The following is a 16,386-nucleotide window of genomic DNA, read 5'->3' as shown; positions in this document are numbered from 1 at the left end:
AGGCGCCCTGGCGGGAGTAGGGTTAGGTATCAATGGTGGACGGTGACCTTGGGCTTTGAAGATTCGCTGCTGCCTCTTGCATTTTTTAATCCTTCTGGAGCCAGTTATAATGTTTTCCCTGCCCTATGAGCTCTTCTGTTAAGAAGATATCCCTTAGGACGCAATAAAACTGTGACTTTTAAGGTGTCCCAGATCTCTCTGTTAGCTTGTTTTCTTCTGCCATTATGAAATTTTATGCTTGTTTTCACCTTTTTGTTACTTGTAACATTTAGAGAAGCATTTACTTTGTGAGTCCTGATTAAGGCTGCAACTATTCACATTTATTTGGGTATACAATTCATTGATTTCTGCTATGATTATTTCTCTTTCAGTGTTCCTAGGGTTGAATCTTATAAGACTGTTAATATACAGTGCATTCGGAAAGCACTGTATATTCAGACCCCCTTCACTTTTTTCAATTTTGTTATGTTGCAGCCTGATACTACAATCGTTCAAATTCATTTTTTTCTCATTAATCTACACTCAGTATCCCATAATGACAAAGTGAAAACAATTTTAGAAATGTCTGTAAATTTATTAAAAAGAAAAAACTGAAATATCACATTGGCATAAGTATTCAGACCCTTTGCCACAACACTTGAAATTTAGCTTGGGTGCCTTTTGATAGTTGCTGAACTGTTTCTATACTTTGATTGGAGTCCACCTGTGGTAAATTAAATTGATTGGACATGATTTGGAAAGGCACACATCTCTCTATAGAAGGCCTCACAGGTGACAATGCATACTGTATCAGAGCAAAAGCCATGAGGTCAAAGGAACTGCCCACAGAGCTCAGAGATGGGATTATTGCAAGGCACAGGTCTGGGGAAGGCTACAAAAAAAATTCTGCTGCACTGAAGGTTCCCAAGAGCACAGTGGCCTCCATAATTCTCAAATGGAAGAAGTTTGGCACAACCAGGACTCTTCCAAGAGCTGGTTGCCCAGCCAAATTGAGCAATCGGGGGAGAAGAGCCTTAGTAAGAGAGGTGACCAAGAACCCGATGGTCATTCTGACTGAGCTCCAGAGATCCTGTGTGGAGATGGGACAAAGTTCCAGAAGGACAACCATCACTGCAGCCCTCCACTGATCTGGGCTTTATGGCGGAGTGGCTAGACAGAAGCCTCTCTTCAGTGCAAAACCCATGAAAGCCCGCTTGGAGTTTGCAAAAAAGCACCTGAAGGACTCTCAGACTGTGAGGAACAAGATTCTCTGGCCTGATGAAACCAAGATTGAGCTGTTTGGCCTCAGTTCTAAACGTTGTGTCTGGAGGCAACCAGGCACCGCTCATCACCTGCCCAATACCATCCCAACAGTGAAGCATGGTGGTGGCAGCATCATGCTGTGGGGGTGTTTTTAGCAGCAGGGACTGGGAGACTGGTCAGGGTTGAGGGAAAGCTGAATGGAGCAAAGTACAGAGATATCCTCAATGAAAACCTGTTCCACAGCGCTCAGGACCTCAGACTGGGCCGAAGGTTCACCTTCCAATATGACAATGATCCTAAGCACGCAGCCAAGACAACACAGGAATGGCTTAGGGACAACTCTGTGAATGTCTTAGAGTGGCCCAGCCAGAGCCCTGACTTGAACCCTACTGAACATCTCTGGAAAGACCTGAAAATGGCTGTCCACCGACGGTCCCCATCCAACCTGATTGAGCTTGAGAGGATTTGCAAAGAAGAATGGCAGAAAATCCCCCAATCCAGGTGTGCAAAGCTTGTCGCGTCATACTGAAAAAGACTCGAGGCTGTAATTGCTGCCAAAGGTGCTTCAGCAAAGTACTGAGTAAAGGGTCTGAATACTTATGCCAATGTGATATTTCAGTTTTTCCTTTTTAATAAATTTACAGGCATTTCTAAAATTCTGTTTTCACTTTGTCATTATGGGGTACTGAGTGTAGATTATTGAGAAAAAAAATGAATTTGAACTATTGTAGTATCATGCTGCAACATAACAGAATTGAAAAAAGTGAAGGGGGTCTGAATACTTCCGAATGCACTGTATATTGAAATACAAACTTTTTAGCTGAGTTTTTGTTCTAGTTCATTGCACTGTATTACATTTTCTGAACTTTCTTTTAAGTTCAGCTTTCAGAGTAGGTATGCAAGGCTAGAGACTTATCATAAAAATTCTATTAATATGTTGTTGAATAGAATATTGTTGTCTGGGTTCATATATCACACTAGTCATAATCTGTTTTAAGCATCGTATGTGGAAGAAACTGTAATGCCAACCCATCAAGAGACAGAATTTGTTCAATATGCTGCGATAAACCAAATCACATTATAGATCTTCTTTATATTTTAGACTAATTGATTCAATAGTACAGATTGAAGTGGTGGATATAGTTGTTAATCTGCAGAACTACATGTCCTATGAAGATGATGAACTCCAAAAAGCCAAGATAGAATCCAATAAGTATATTCTAGAATATGCCACAACATCCTACCTTTTTTCTGTGCAATTTCAGGACTTCTTAGGTCCTTGATTATCATTCAGTATGATTTTGGCATTGAAACTGAACTGGTTGTCCTGATCTTTGTACAGAAGAAATGAAACTTTTTATGCTCCCACACTTTTCAGTTTCTGGGTAGACTACCTGAGTCAAGGTTAGGACTGATATAGGGCTACCAGAAGGTAATGCTGCAGACTATAGCAAACAAGGAAGCCTCTAACTGCACTTGCTGAGCTGTTCTTCTAAAACACTGCTTTTTCACATAACTTCTCCCTTTCAGCTTTTAGACAATTAAAACATCAATACTTACAGATGAAGAGTATAGAGTTGAGCACAGCTGGACAGACCAGATGCAGAGGCCTTTTGCCACCTTGCAACTATTCAGCATGGGGATGGGGTTGTACATCAAGAGTTAGGTTCACAGTTTAGGATTACCTATTGTGTTTATGACTAGAATGCTTGATGTTCTTTTGGGTGCTGAGTGCCTGCCACCCACTTAGGACAATGCATTATCTGTAACACTTTTCAGACAGAAAAATAACCTTGCCATTGTTATCTATGCTTTGTTAACCTCCATGTGTTATATGTGAAGTTGCTTTGCAGAACTGAACTTTACAGTTCACTCAAAAGATTGCTAACTGGCAGTATGAGATAGGCGTCACACCCATTTTTAAGATAGTGGCAATACCTCCCGTTGTTCTGGAACAGTACACCTGATCTTAGCCAAAAGGTCCAGGACACAATTCAGGGTGTAGATACTAGCCTTAAAGTCATCTGTGACTTGGAGCTATACTGTATATATAAACAACCATTTACATATCAGCCAATCTGTACACAGAGGTAATCTTTTAAAGTCCTTCAAGTGCGTTTGCCAGTTGTGACCTCTGTGTATGTGATCCTGTCTACTGGTGCTCAATCACTTCTGCATACCAAGAGAAAGCCTTTATTCAGCCAGATAAATATTGGGATTCGCAAGATATTGTTACAGTATGGCAAGGAGTGGCTTAATGGAGCTGATTTTTTAGGAAGGCTGATTGAATAATCTTACTGCATGTATACATGTGAAGAGCTGTACTGGATGAGGCTGAAGTCTGCCTAGTCCAGCATTCTGTGTTACATTATGGCTAACCAATATATCTTGATAAAGATGCTGTGCATGTTCCATATTATGCCCTTTATGTTGTTCTTTATGAAAGTGCATATACTTCTCATCCAATAAAAGCCACGTAGGCAATAGATAATTTACCTCAGTCTATTCAAGAGTCTATGGGAAGATATCCTTCCCTTTTTTGAACGATTGTTAAAGCTGCAATTAGCAGTAATAGCAGGAGAACAGGCCAACATAGCTTGTTCACATGAAATGTATGTGTGGAAAGTGACCTGGAATACAGATCTTGCTTCCAGTTATCCGTTCCTTTTGCCACTCTTACGGACCTGATCTGAGCTTTTGAGGAAACATTACTTGTGTTTGCTTCCATGATCAGGGTTCCTTATCCAATAATATACCCATAGAACCCCTCCAGCACTTCCTCCCAACATGGAAAAATCAGGAAGTTTGAGGTGTGGTTTGTATATGATCCATGTGTGTTCTTACTTTTAGCCCTCATATGCATAAACTGAAAATATTCAGGGTAGATGGAAAAATAGGATATTTTTTGAATAAATAAAATAATATCTGAATCTTAAGTAAGATTATTGAAACATCTCATAAACCAAAGAAATTTTTTTCTGTAAAATTATATGTTAAAGATTGTGATTTGGGGCTTTAATTCATTATATTTCTAGATTTTTTATGGATGTTAGGTTCTATATTCGACCACACTCAGAATAAATAATAGTATTTTAATCAGTCATTAATAAGGACAGTAATACACTGTATAATGAAAATGACTTCTTAATTATCTCGCCACTTAGGAATAGGAGTACATTTATATGCAACTGTATAACTGCAGTACAGACATAATAAAAACATTATTATAATAAAAACAGGTATTACAGTGAATTATAATTTACTATGAACAATTGTAAAAATTCAGTCTAAAGTAAAGAGCCTCAGACTCAGCCCCATGACTCATAATAAAATCAACATCTGTACATCTACATAAGTAAGTTTTTAAAATTCTTATTCTAAATTTTAACAGCTTCATAGAAGTCCAAGAAAAGGAACCATTTTGGGTGCTTTTAAATTTTAAAAGATCTGACGCCAGATATAATTTGGTGTGAATCAATTCCAAAAAACCAGAGCAAGGTAACAAAAGGCTTTCAACTGCAACATGCCTGTTCTAGTATGTAGGAGAACCAATCTACCCTGACCTGGTAATTGGGTCAAACGCACAAGCTCATGAGCCACTGGCAGATTTTTCATATAGCAAGGTGCGCTGTGTGTGCTATATTGCAGGGTACAATATGTCAACACCAGCAGTTCATCTTGATGTATTTCAGAAATTTCCAACCAAGTAGTGAGTGGCAATGAAAAGTGAAATAAGGATGGTACTGTACAGAGTAGTACAAACACTGAACACAAAAGGTGGAGTAAGGCCTCGGGTAACCCAGTCCACAGGCTGCTACATTAATCCAAGGGAGACACAATGGGATCATCAGTCAGTTGCTTAGCTGTCTCAGAAGTGAGGAACCAATAGCTTCTATGAACATTTATTAAGTGGAAATGTCAAATTTTAACCACTGGTTTTGATGAAAGGTTTTAAAAACAATTCATCCATTTTGATTCCTAGGTTCCCCATGGCTAAGACCTGCAACTGCAGCCTTAAAATCCAGATGCAGAAACAGTAAAGTGAGGGATGAGATAATCAGGGTAGAATACAGTTGAAAACTATAATCTTTTCCATGTTCAATTGAAGATGATGGGAGGACATCCAATCAGAAATATTGCCTAAATATTAGAGATGCCCACACCGTATCATCCAAAGAGGGGCAGACAATTAACTGTAAGTCATCATGAGACCCAACACTGAGCAATGAGGAACTTCCGCTGATAATGGGAAAGATTAGGAGATGAAATTGTAATGCAAAATTAAGAAGATGCACTGAGACAGATAAGATTGAAACTAATGAAGTGCCACACCAGCTACACCAAAATTACATAAACATGACAATATTGTGTGGCACAACATATTGAATGTGCCAGATATAGATCTGATAGAACCAGCAATGATGATAGATGGTTTGCCTTGGCCACCAATCAATTATTAAAGGTACAAGGGAATGCAGACTGGAGTATCTTACATGAAAAAGCAATTGGAATGTCTGTTTGCTATTAACCCTGCTCCAGTTTCTGAATTATAGTATGAATATTGTGCATTTCTAGAATTAACAAGGGGTAGAAGTTGTTACTACATGCAACTCTGTCTGAGTAGCCAAATTATAAATTGTTTTTAAGTGCCTTTGATGAATCAGATTCAGATAAATTAATGCTCCTGGGAAGCGCTGTGGAAATTGCCTGGTTTTAACTTTCTGGGAAATCACAGGAGGGCTTTATCCTGAAAAATGAAATGAACAATGAAGTGCTCAGACTGGGTTTCTGTAAAAACATCACTAAAGACCATAGTCATGTGAAAAAGTAAGTATACCCCATTAAAGTTTTTTTTCTTTTTTAACATATGTGGACATAACAATATTTTATCTTTGCTCCAGTAGTACTCTATAAAAAGATAAAGGAGATGTAACTGAACAAAAAGTTAACAGATATGCCATTTCCTTCTGGGGAAAAAGTAAGTACACCCTTGGCTCTAATACTTGCTATTGTTCCCTTTGGTAGAAACAATTTCAAGTAGGTGTTTCTTATAACTGTTTACCAGTCTTTGACATTGACTGGGAGGAACTTTTTCCCACATCTCCATGCAGAATTTTTTTAGTTGTGTGATGTTTAAAAGTTTTTTGCACGCACAGCCCATTTCTTGATTGCACAGCCCATTTCAAATCACCCCACAGCATCTCAATGGGATTTAGATCTGGACTTCAGCTTGGCCATTCCAGAACCCTCTTTTTTCCCCCCAGCCATTAGTAGATTTACTGGAATGTTTAGGGTCATTGTCAGGTTGCAGGTCCACTTCCAGTTAAGCTTCAGTCTTCTGACAGATGGTCTCACATTATCCTCAATCACACTCTGATACAATGAAGAATTCATAATGGATTCTATGATGGTGAGCTGACCAGCAAAAGCAGCCCCAAACCGTAACATTTCTACCACCATCCTTTACAGTTGGTATCAGGTTCTTCTGATGAAATGCTTCTTTGGATTTTGCCAAGTATGTCTTCTAGTACTGTGGCCAAATATTTCAATTTTTGCCTTATCTATCCAGAGCACATTGTTCCAGAAGTCCTGGTCTTTGCCTATGTATTTATGAACAAACTTTAGTCTTGCTATTATGTTCTTTCTGGACAGCAAAGGTTTGCTCCAGGCAAGAACTAATTTATCCAGCTTCTTTCTAATGGTAGGCCCATGTACTTTGACATCATTAGTGGTGAGAGCTAACTGATGCTATGTGATGAAATTCTGGGATTCTTAGAGACTTTTTTCAGCATCTTGTATTCTATTCTCAGGCTGAACTTTATTTGGGATGGTTTGGCCTGGGCAGGTTGGCCTTTGTTTGAGATCTTTTCCACTTGGAGATCTTTTGGACAGTGGAATGATTGATGTCCAGTTGTTTGGCAATCTTTTAAAATCCCTTCCCAGACTCATAGGCATGTATAACCTTTTTTTCTGAAGGCCTCAGAGAGTTATTTCGATCCAAGCATGGTGATTCCATGCACTTCAACAAGAAGAGCAAATCAAACTAAATGAGATTTCAATAAGACCTATCATCTCTAACAATGTTCTAACCATTTGCACCTCATCTGGTGCACCTGATTCTAATATTAGGTATTTGAGGTAGTGATAAATGTACTTACTTTTTCCACATGTGAAATTTGCATTTATATTTACATTTATTTAAATGACATAATGGCTTACAAAATGTAAATGGTGCATGATATTTGTTATATCCCCTTTGTCTATCAATATTGTTGAAATGAAGATGAAATATGTGTATGTTGAAATATGTTGAAAAATTTTCAATGGCATGGACTTAACTTTTTCACATGAGTGTACCTGTAGCACAGACCAAATCTAGGATGTTACCTTGATAAGGAGTAGGTGGAATCTCTAATAATACTATGTCATGAGACACTACAGAGAATATATTACTTTAACAAAGAAAGACGATTTATCTGGAATGTTAAAATTTCCCAGAATAATCAGTGGTAATTCTAGGACAGTTAATGTTGAAAACTAGTTCTTCAACAAACTGATTATTAATCCTAGAAGCCATAGTTTACTGTGATTAAACAACATAATGGAAATTTCAGTTCAGCAATCAGGAATCCATATGGGCCCTGTTAAAGGGGTAGCCACAGAGATAAGAATTTATAGACCTGGCTTAAAATCCATTAGTCTAGAAAAAGATCAGTTAAATAAGAACTGTATTGTAACTGGATTAATCCAGTAACATTTCTGGCATATATCCTTGAATGAACAGAAAACTTAAACACTGCATGATATGCTGTAAAATATATGTGAAAATATATATGAGAAAATTGAGTTCCACTTGGAACTCAGAAGGAAGTGATCTTGTTAAATGACCACTTCTGTTTTATTTAGGAATGCAATTTGAGTGTGTCTTCTGAAATTATCATAGATCAAAATGCAAAACCATGCATGATCTGCATTATATCACCAAAAATGCAGATCTTTTGTTAATCACGTGGAAGCTGAAAATGTCTTATTTGAGTTTTTGTTGAAGTTTCTTTGGAGGTAGTTTAATTTTGTTTCATATTTTTGTTTTGTGCTTACTGTTAAACATTTCTTTCTAAGTATCCTTTTGTTTGTTATATCTATGTGTCCTTGGCCACAGGAAAAGATTATGAATTGTGAGTCTTTTTGCAACTGTGTTTTGTCTTTTTCTCTCTTTCCCGTATTCTGAGGGATGAGCAGGCAGGATTCAGAGAAGGGAGGTCAACAGCAGACCATATTCTGGTGCTCCACCTTCTTGCACAAAAACATACTCATAAAAAGAAATCCTCCCTCTTTGTGGCCCTTCTAGATTTTAAAGATACCTTTGACTCAATTTCCAGGAAGACCCTTTGGGAAAAATTAAAAAACACAGCTATTGACAGGCACCTCCTGTTTCTGATACAGAAATTATACTCCAATGTCACGTTAAGAGTGAGGTGCGATCTCCAAAGGTCCTCTCTGGCACATAAGTGTTCAGAATGGAGTGTGACAGGGATGTATTCTTGCCTCCTCTCTTTTCAACTTGTATATCAGTTAAGTGGTAGACCTTCTTTATAATCTGGATTTCCATGCACCTAAACTAGCAGGGCACAAAATCCCCATGCTCTTCTATTGGTGATGCTGCCATAATTTCACAAACCCTTGTAGGGCTGAAAACAGCAATAGCAGCAATATTTTGGTACTGCAGAAAAAAATCACCTGGTTCTTAATTTTGATAAATCTAAAATTCTGGTCTTTGCTAAGCCACCCAACAATCCTGGAGAGTAGAAGAGCACAAATTAGAGCAGGTTACTGCATTTAAATACCTTGGGGTATTTATTCCACTCTAAAAGCACCTGGAACGCACACCAGAATCATGTAGTACAGCTAACTCTTAGGACTACAAATGCTATTAAGCACTTCTTTTATATAAGCGGAGGACAATTAATTCCTGCGGTCTTAAAACTTTTTGAGGCCAAACCACTGGCCCAAATCCTTTATGGGGCACAAGTAGGAATTTATGTGAAAAAGGATGCGCTGGAAACAGTACAAACAAAATTTTTGAGATCAATCCTTGCTGCACCCAGTGGAACAACAAACACCCAGTTAAGGGTTGAGATGGGAATGCCTGCAATCCAGGTAAGGGCTTGGAGGAGGATGATAAACTACTGGCTGAAAATCCAATTCTTCCCTATCAGACTGACCCTTTTATTTTTAATAGACACTTTTCCTTCTCCTTGAAAACAGGCAGTAGAGCAGAAGTTGGCATTATATGAGCTTTCTATACCATTCCTAATTTCTTTAAGATATGACCAAGCCAAACAATTGCTCACTCAAAGAATAAGGGATATGGAGTTTCAGACTGAAGTTAATAGGCTGCCCAAACATGGGCGAAATTGGATAAATAAGGGCACTTGGGAACCAGCAAGATATCTACAAAATCTAATTTTCCCCAAGCTGAGAATAGCATTATTCAAGCCGGGCATAACATCCTACCATCCATACTGCTGCAAGGCAGATACTCTAAAACCCCATTACACAAGCGTACTTGCCCACGTGACAAGAAGATTGAAAGCATTTCGCATATATTACTACATTGTAAACTCTACAGGGATATCAGGTCTGCTTTATATTCTGCCCCTAATATATAAATTTCCAGGAAGACCAGACTATCTCTCTCTCTCTCTCTCTCTCTCTCTCTCTCTCTCTCTCTCCCTCCCTCCCTCCCTCTTTCTTTCTTTCTTTCTTTCTTTCTTTCTTTCTTTCTTTCTTTCTTTCTTTCTTTCTTTCTTTCTTTCTTTCTTTCTTTCGTCATACCGAAGTTTTTAAGAATAAATTCTTAGCTTTTAGTTTCAGTAAGGCAAATAGTAATCCCCAAGTCAATCAAGAATCCTATTACGTGTTCTTATCAAAAATTTCTTTTTGAGGATTCCTAGGGATGTTTCTTAACTGGTAAATTTAAATATATTCCCTATTTTGATACAAATGAAAGAAGACAATTCGTCCAGACAGTTAGTCCAGACTTTATCTAAACAGTCCAGACTTTAGGATACATGTGATTAATTAAACTCCAAGATTGATAACACTTTGAGAGGTGCTCAGTTCCATTATTTTAAACTAAATTGCAAAATATTGAATATTCTTTGGCAGGAGCACCCTGAGAGATTTCCATTGTGCAAATTGTTGGGAAAAGTGGATCTAATTTTCCACTTTTAGGGTTACCATTAGGCATATATTTTTACTTTGGTTTGTGGCTGAAAAGAGGAACTTCAGAATTTAGCTCTTCTCTGAACTCAGCTTGAGAATTATTATTGGTGCTGAACCCTGGCAAGTCCTGGGATCCTTGTCTGTGGAGCCGTTAGTTTCAGTATATGCACAATGCTGCAAGGTACATGTTTTTGATATACTTTCCATTCTGCCTATGGAATGTTCAACCAGTTTTTAAAGAATATGTCCTACCAGTTTTACCACCAGAATTTATGGCATTATTTGGGGAAGATGAGCCTTTCATGATAGTACTACTTCCAAATAACTCAGTTCTGAAGGATCTTGTTTATTAAAACGATGGAATTTAAAGACTGATTGCTTTACAGTGCTTCTTGATAGTTTATTCAACTCAAATATTGCTGTTTGATCTATGGTCTAGGTGTTATTGGTGCTTCTGAAATCTCACAAGGACTGAAAGCTTTGAAGGAATCACTTATAAATCTTAATCTAGTAACATTTTTTTACAGGAAGTTGTTGAAATTGACATCACTGTAGTGCTTTATGTGATATCTAGAATAATAAGCTTGATAATAATAATAATAATCCTGATAAATCAGTGGAGGTGTGAAATTAATTTTTAAAATTAAAATCAGGATGGAGAAATGCTTAGTGTTTAAACCTGAGGCCATACATGTGTATAGAACCTGATTCTTAGCCTTTGTAGAAGCTGCTCTTTGTTACCTATAAGGTTGCTTGTATCTGCAGTAAAGCATCTTACATACTCAAGCGGAATTCTTCTCTTCGCAGACATCCTGCTCTGGAGAAGGGGGCAAGTTGGCTCTGGAATAGCAGCCTTTTGATGAGCTTTGAATAATCTGCAGAAAATGTAGAATTACAGTTAATCTACTCCCTTTTTTTATTTGAATCTTGCTCAAAGGTTTTACTGTCACCTAAACAGAAAAAGAAATGTGACAACAGACCTTCTGAGTCATAAATACTGTATTTATTTGTGAGATTAAGGGATTTATGGTACAGTAAGAAAAAACAACATTGCACTGCTCCTGAACAGCAGCTGGGAAGTCTGTTAAATAGCTGAAAATTGACAAGCTTATAGCTGCCAGGAAAGAAACTGACTACTCCCTCCCATAATATAACCCACAGGTTTAAAACATCTATAACCCAGGGGTGCATTTCCCCTCCCTTGTTAATTTCCAACCATTCTCTGAGAAAGGCACCAGTAGTGTTAGACCTCATGCCATAATAAACAATGCTTGGCATCAGATGAGGACTGTAGACTTAGACAGTGTTTGCTAACAGCTATCATAAGACTGCTGAGTTCCAGAGAAGGGCAACCTCAGACACAAGGCATCATTCCAAACTTTTAAGTAACACTTTCTGCATATGAACTGAAGTACTCTACTGCAACCATATAGTTTTAGTAAAACCAAAAAGTATGAAGAAACTAAACATAGTTAAAAGGCTCACCTAGTTGTTGCTAGGATAGAAAAGTCCCAATTACATGTGAAGTACAGTACATGAAACAAAACATTCACCAACAGATAAAGATTAATCAGTACAACAAATAAAATGTTAAAATAATTCATCACTTTTACAGCTACCTGCCATATCTCCTTTGAGTTTCTCTAAGTTTCCTTGCTGTGACTGCACACATCTCTGCTTGTTGGGTTGCATATAAATCTGTGTTTGCCAACAAGGTACATATTTCTGTACATGAACTCCAGCTTTACTGCATTAGTGGTAGGTAGATGAAATGAGTTTCAGCTGCCATGTATAATTTGCTGATCAAGATATAATGGATAAGATATTCCACCTATCACAAATACTGTTAAGATTGGTACTTCCCTTTATCTGTCATTCAAATATGTTGATGGCATAGATTGGAAACAAGAGTTCTGTGAAAGCTTGCCTCAGAGCTTTGTGTGGAAATAAACTGACATTCCATTGTACATTGTAATCAGCCAAAGCTGTTTGGAAGACCCATGCTAAAGATTGTACACCATTATCCATTGATAACAAACAATGCTTTAATTTAACCTTAAAATTTAGAATATGCACATAATCTACCAGAATGGATTATTCTGATTGACCAGATTATCTAATCTATTGGATAATCTACCAGAACGGAATCTGAATTTTTAAAAAACTGTAAATAGAGTATACCCCAGCCTCCAAGCTATTCCCACAGTCATTGTTTAGTCCTGGACTAAACTCAAATGAGAAACCAGGACAAGTGCCTTTACCCCTTTTATGGTGGTAGAAGGCAAACCAACTATTAAATTGTCATTGAAAAATAATTTGTGGGGGGCTCCTTCTTTCCTGGCGCCTGGCAAAATCACTATCTTGGAATAATTTGACTTATTTCTGCCCTGGGGTATTTATTTGTCTCATTCAAATGCACATACCCACTTACACTATAGAGAGCAGTACCATGTGATAACCAATAGTTTGGGAAGAAGAAGAAAACAATATTCTCGTTACATAAATAAAAGGTGCCAGAATCCATCCCTGTCTTGTTCATCTGCTGGTCCATTTATTTTCCAACAGTATTCCTGCCTCATATATACAGGTGAAACTCGAAAAATTAGAATATCGTGCAAATGTTCATTTATGTCAGTAAGGCAACTCAAAAGGTGAAACCAATATATGAGATAGACCCATTACATGCAAAGCGAGATATGTCAAGCCTTACTTTGGTATAATTGTGATGATTATGGCGTACAGCTTATGAAAACCCCAAATTCACAATCTCAGAAAGTTAGAATAGTGTGAAAAGGTTCAATATTCTAGGCTCAAAGTGTCCCACTCTAATCAGCTAATGAATCCATAACACCTGCAAAGGGTTCCTGAGCCTTTAAATGGTCTCTCAGGCTGGTTCAGTAGGAATCACAAGCATGGGAAAGACTGCTGACCTGACAGTTGTGCAGAAAACCATCACTGACACCCTCCATAAGGAGGTAAAGCCCCAAAAGGTAAGTGCAAAAGAAGTTGGATGTTCCCAAAGTGCTGTATCAAAGCACATCAATAGAAGGTTATGTGGAAGGGAAAAGTGTGGTAGAAAAAGGTGCACAAGCAGCAGGGATGACCGCAGCCTGGAGAGGATTGTCAGGAAAAGGCCATTCAAAAGTGTTGGGGACTTTCACAAGGAGTGGACTGAGGCTGGAGGTAGTGCACCAAGAGCCACCACACACAGACGGATCCTGGACATGGGCTTCAAATGTCGTATTCCTCTTGTCAAGCCGCTCCTGAGCAACAAACAACATCAGAAGCGTCTTACCTGGGTTACAGAAAAAAAGAACTGGTCTGTTGCCCAGTGGTCCAAAATCCTCTTTTCTGATGAGAGCAACTTTTGCATCTCATTTGGGAACCAAGGACCCAGAGTCTGGAGGAAGAATGGAGAGGCACACAATGCATGATGCTTGAAGTCTAGTGTGAAGTTTCCACAGTCTGTGTTGATTTGGGGAGCCATGTCATCTGCTGGTGTTGGTCCACTGTGCTTCGTCCAGGGTCAACGCAGCCGTCTACCAGGAGATTTTGGAGCACTTCATGCTTCCTTCCGCAGACGAGCTTTATGGGGATGCTGACTTCATTTTCCAGCAGGACCTGGCACCTGCCCACACTGCCAAAAGTACCAAAACCTGGTTCAATGACCATGGGATTACTGTGCTTGATTGGCCAGCAAACTCGCCTGACCTGAACCCCATAGAGAATCTATGGGGCATTGCCAAGAGAAAGATGAGGGACATGAGACCGAACAATGCAGCGGAGCTGAAGGCCGCTATTGAAGCATCCTGGTCTTCCATAACACCTCAGCAGTGCCACAGGCTGATAGCATCCATGCCACGCCGCATTGCAGCAGTCATTGCTGCAAAAGGGGCCCAGACCAAGTACTGAGTGCATATGCATGCTTATACTTTGTAGAGGTCCGATATTGTTCTATTTCCAATCCTTGTGTTATTGATGTCATGTAATATTCTAATTTTCTGAGATTGTGAATTTGGGGTTTTTATAAGCTGTACGCCATAATCATCACAATTATACCAAAGTAAGGCTTGACATATCTCGCTTTGCATGTAATGGGTCTATCTCATATATTGGTTTCACCTTTTGAGTTGCCTTACTGACATAAATGAACATTTGCACGATATTCTAATTTTTTGAGTTTCACCTGTATAAGCTTTCATAATAGCATATACAGATAATTGATAGACCAAGCAAACGAGCCTCTTCTCTATTTTGGAGCTAGCATCTCTCCTATAATCTGCCTGTGTTCACCAGATCAGATGCTGAAAACAGATCCATAAATGCCACATAGAGGCCACAGACTGAATTGCCCAGTAGAGTAACTTTTGTATAGTATTAGGTGCTACTGTTGAGCATGAAACTGAGTAAACTCAGGGAGGCAGTGAAGGACAGGAAGGCCTCGTGCAATATGGTTCATGGGGTCACGAAGAGTCGGACACGACTTAACGACTGAACAACAAAGGTGCTACTGTATGAAACATTGTTCCAAAGTACTAAAATCCTTTCTAAATACTGCTTCTTTCATGTGTAAATAATTCATTCTGCGCTGTATTGGCAGTTACTTTCATCTTTTAAATAATATTTTCTGTATGTTAATTTGGAAGAGGGCATCACTGACAGTAGTTCATGGAATCATAGAATTGTAGAGTTGGAAAGGACTGCAAGGGTCATCTAGACCTACTATGCAGTGTGCAGGAAAGCCAGTTAAACTATCCATGGAAGGTGGCTGCCCAGTCTCTTAAAAATTTCTGAAGATGGAGAATCCACAATCTCCATAAGTAGATTATTACACAGTTATGCAGATCTTACCATCAAGAATTTTTTTCCTTAGATTTAAATACTGCAGGTGGCTGCAACGTATGCTTGTTATTTCTTGTCCTAATTTCTGTGACCATAGAAAATGATTCTTGGCCATTTTCCCAGTAGCTTCCTTTTATGTTTCTGAACATGGCTATCATGTCGCCCTTGAATCTTCTTTTCTCAGACTGAACATCACAAGTTCTGTTATGGTATAACCTTTGTCTGAATAAATGCATTTTTAGTTCCTCCTTGAAATGCATGTTTCCGAGTCCTATCAGTGAATAAATATATACTTTTTACTATACCATCCTGTCTGCAAATTAGAGTTATCAATAGATTCCTTTTTCAAATACTGCATGTCTTTTATTGACACAGAGGAAAGATTGGACAATATAATACAGTGTGGTCAAGGTTCAGTTTGCTCAAAAAATGAATTTTAGTGTTTCTTCAGATGTAAGTAGCATAATATTTGATTTAGTTTTGATTTTACTTTTTTTGTTATATCTGTTTAAAATGAGTTCTGTTTTATATATATCCATATATTGTTTTCTTTCTTTTCCCCTCATGATTATAAGTATCATTATTATAAGCAAATTAAAATGCCTTTCCTTGATATTAGAAAATGGGAAAGCTATTAAAATAAAAAGATTAACAATAAACAAAACAAATTAAGAAACTTAATAAATACATTTTTCATTATTGGACTGGAATTAAATAGAGTTATTTTAATAATATAAACAAGTTTTACTATGATCTTGAGAATTGATTTTTTTCCCACTGATAAAATTAATAAAACTGTACAATTGGACATATTTTCTGTAATACTGTGAAAGTGCTATGGAATTTGGAGGATTTACTGTTACAAGCAATGAACACTTTTATAAATAATTATAGCTCAGCTTTATCTTCATGACCTTGGCCTTTTCGATTATCCTTTTCTGCTTCTTTTCTATTTCTGTGATACCCCTTTTTAAAAGGAAGAAACAGAACCAATTACAATGTTCCAAATGTGGTTATACCATGGACCAGGGGTTGGCAAACTATGACCCATGGACCAAATCAGGCCCAGCCACCTAT

General features: G+C 38.0%; 1 protein-coding gene across 6 annotated transcripts in view; it reads left to right on the top strand.

Annotated features, from left to right (window-relative positions):
- The window catches only part of USP54 (ubiquitin specific peptidase 54), a 125,749-nt gene that overhangs the window by 592 nt on the left and 108,771 nt on the right, over positions 1-16,386 (top strand). The window lies entirely within an intron of this gene.

This window comes from Python bivittatus, unplaced genomic scaffold, assembly GCF_059951505.1.
Source record: "Python bivittatus isolate LINGU-HERP-01145 unplaced genomic scaffold, Pbiv_v1 ctg000050_np1212, whole genome shotgun sequence".
Taxonomy (NCBI): Eukaryota; Metazoa; Chordata; class Lepidosauria; order Squamata; family Pythonidae; genus Python; species Python bivittatus.
This window is presented reverse-complemented; position numbering and strand designations above follow the sequence as displayed.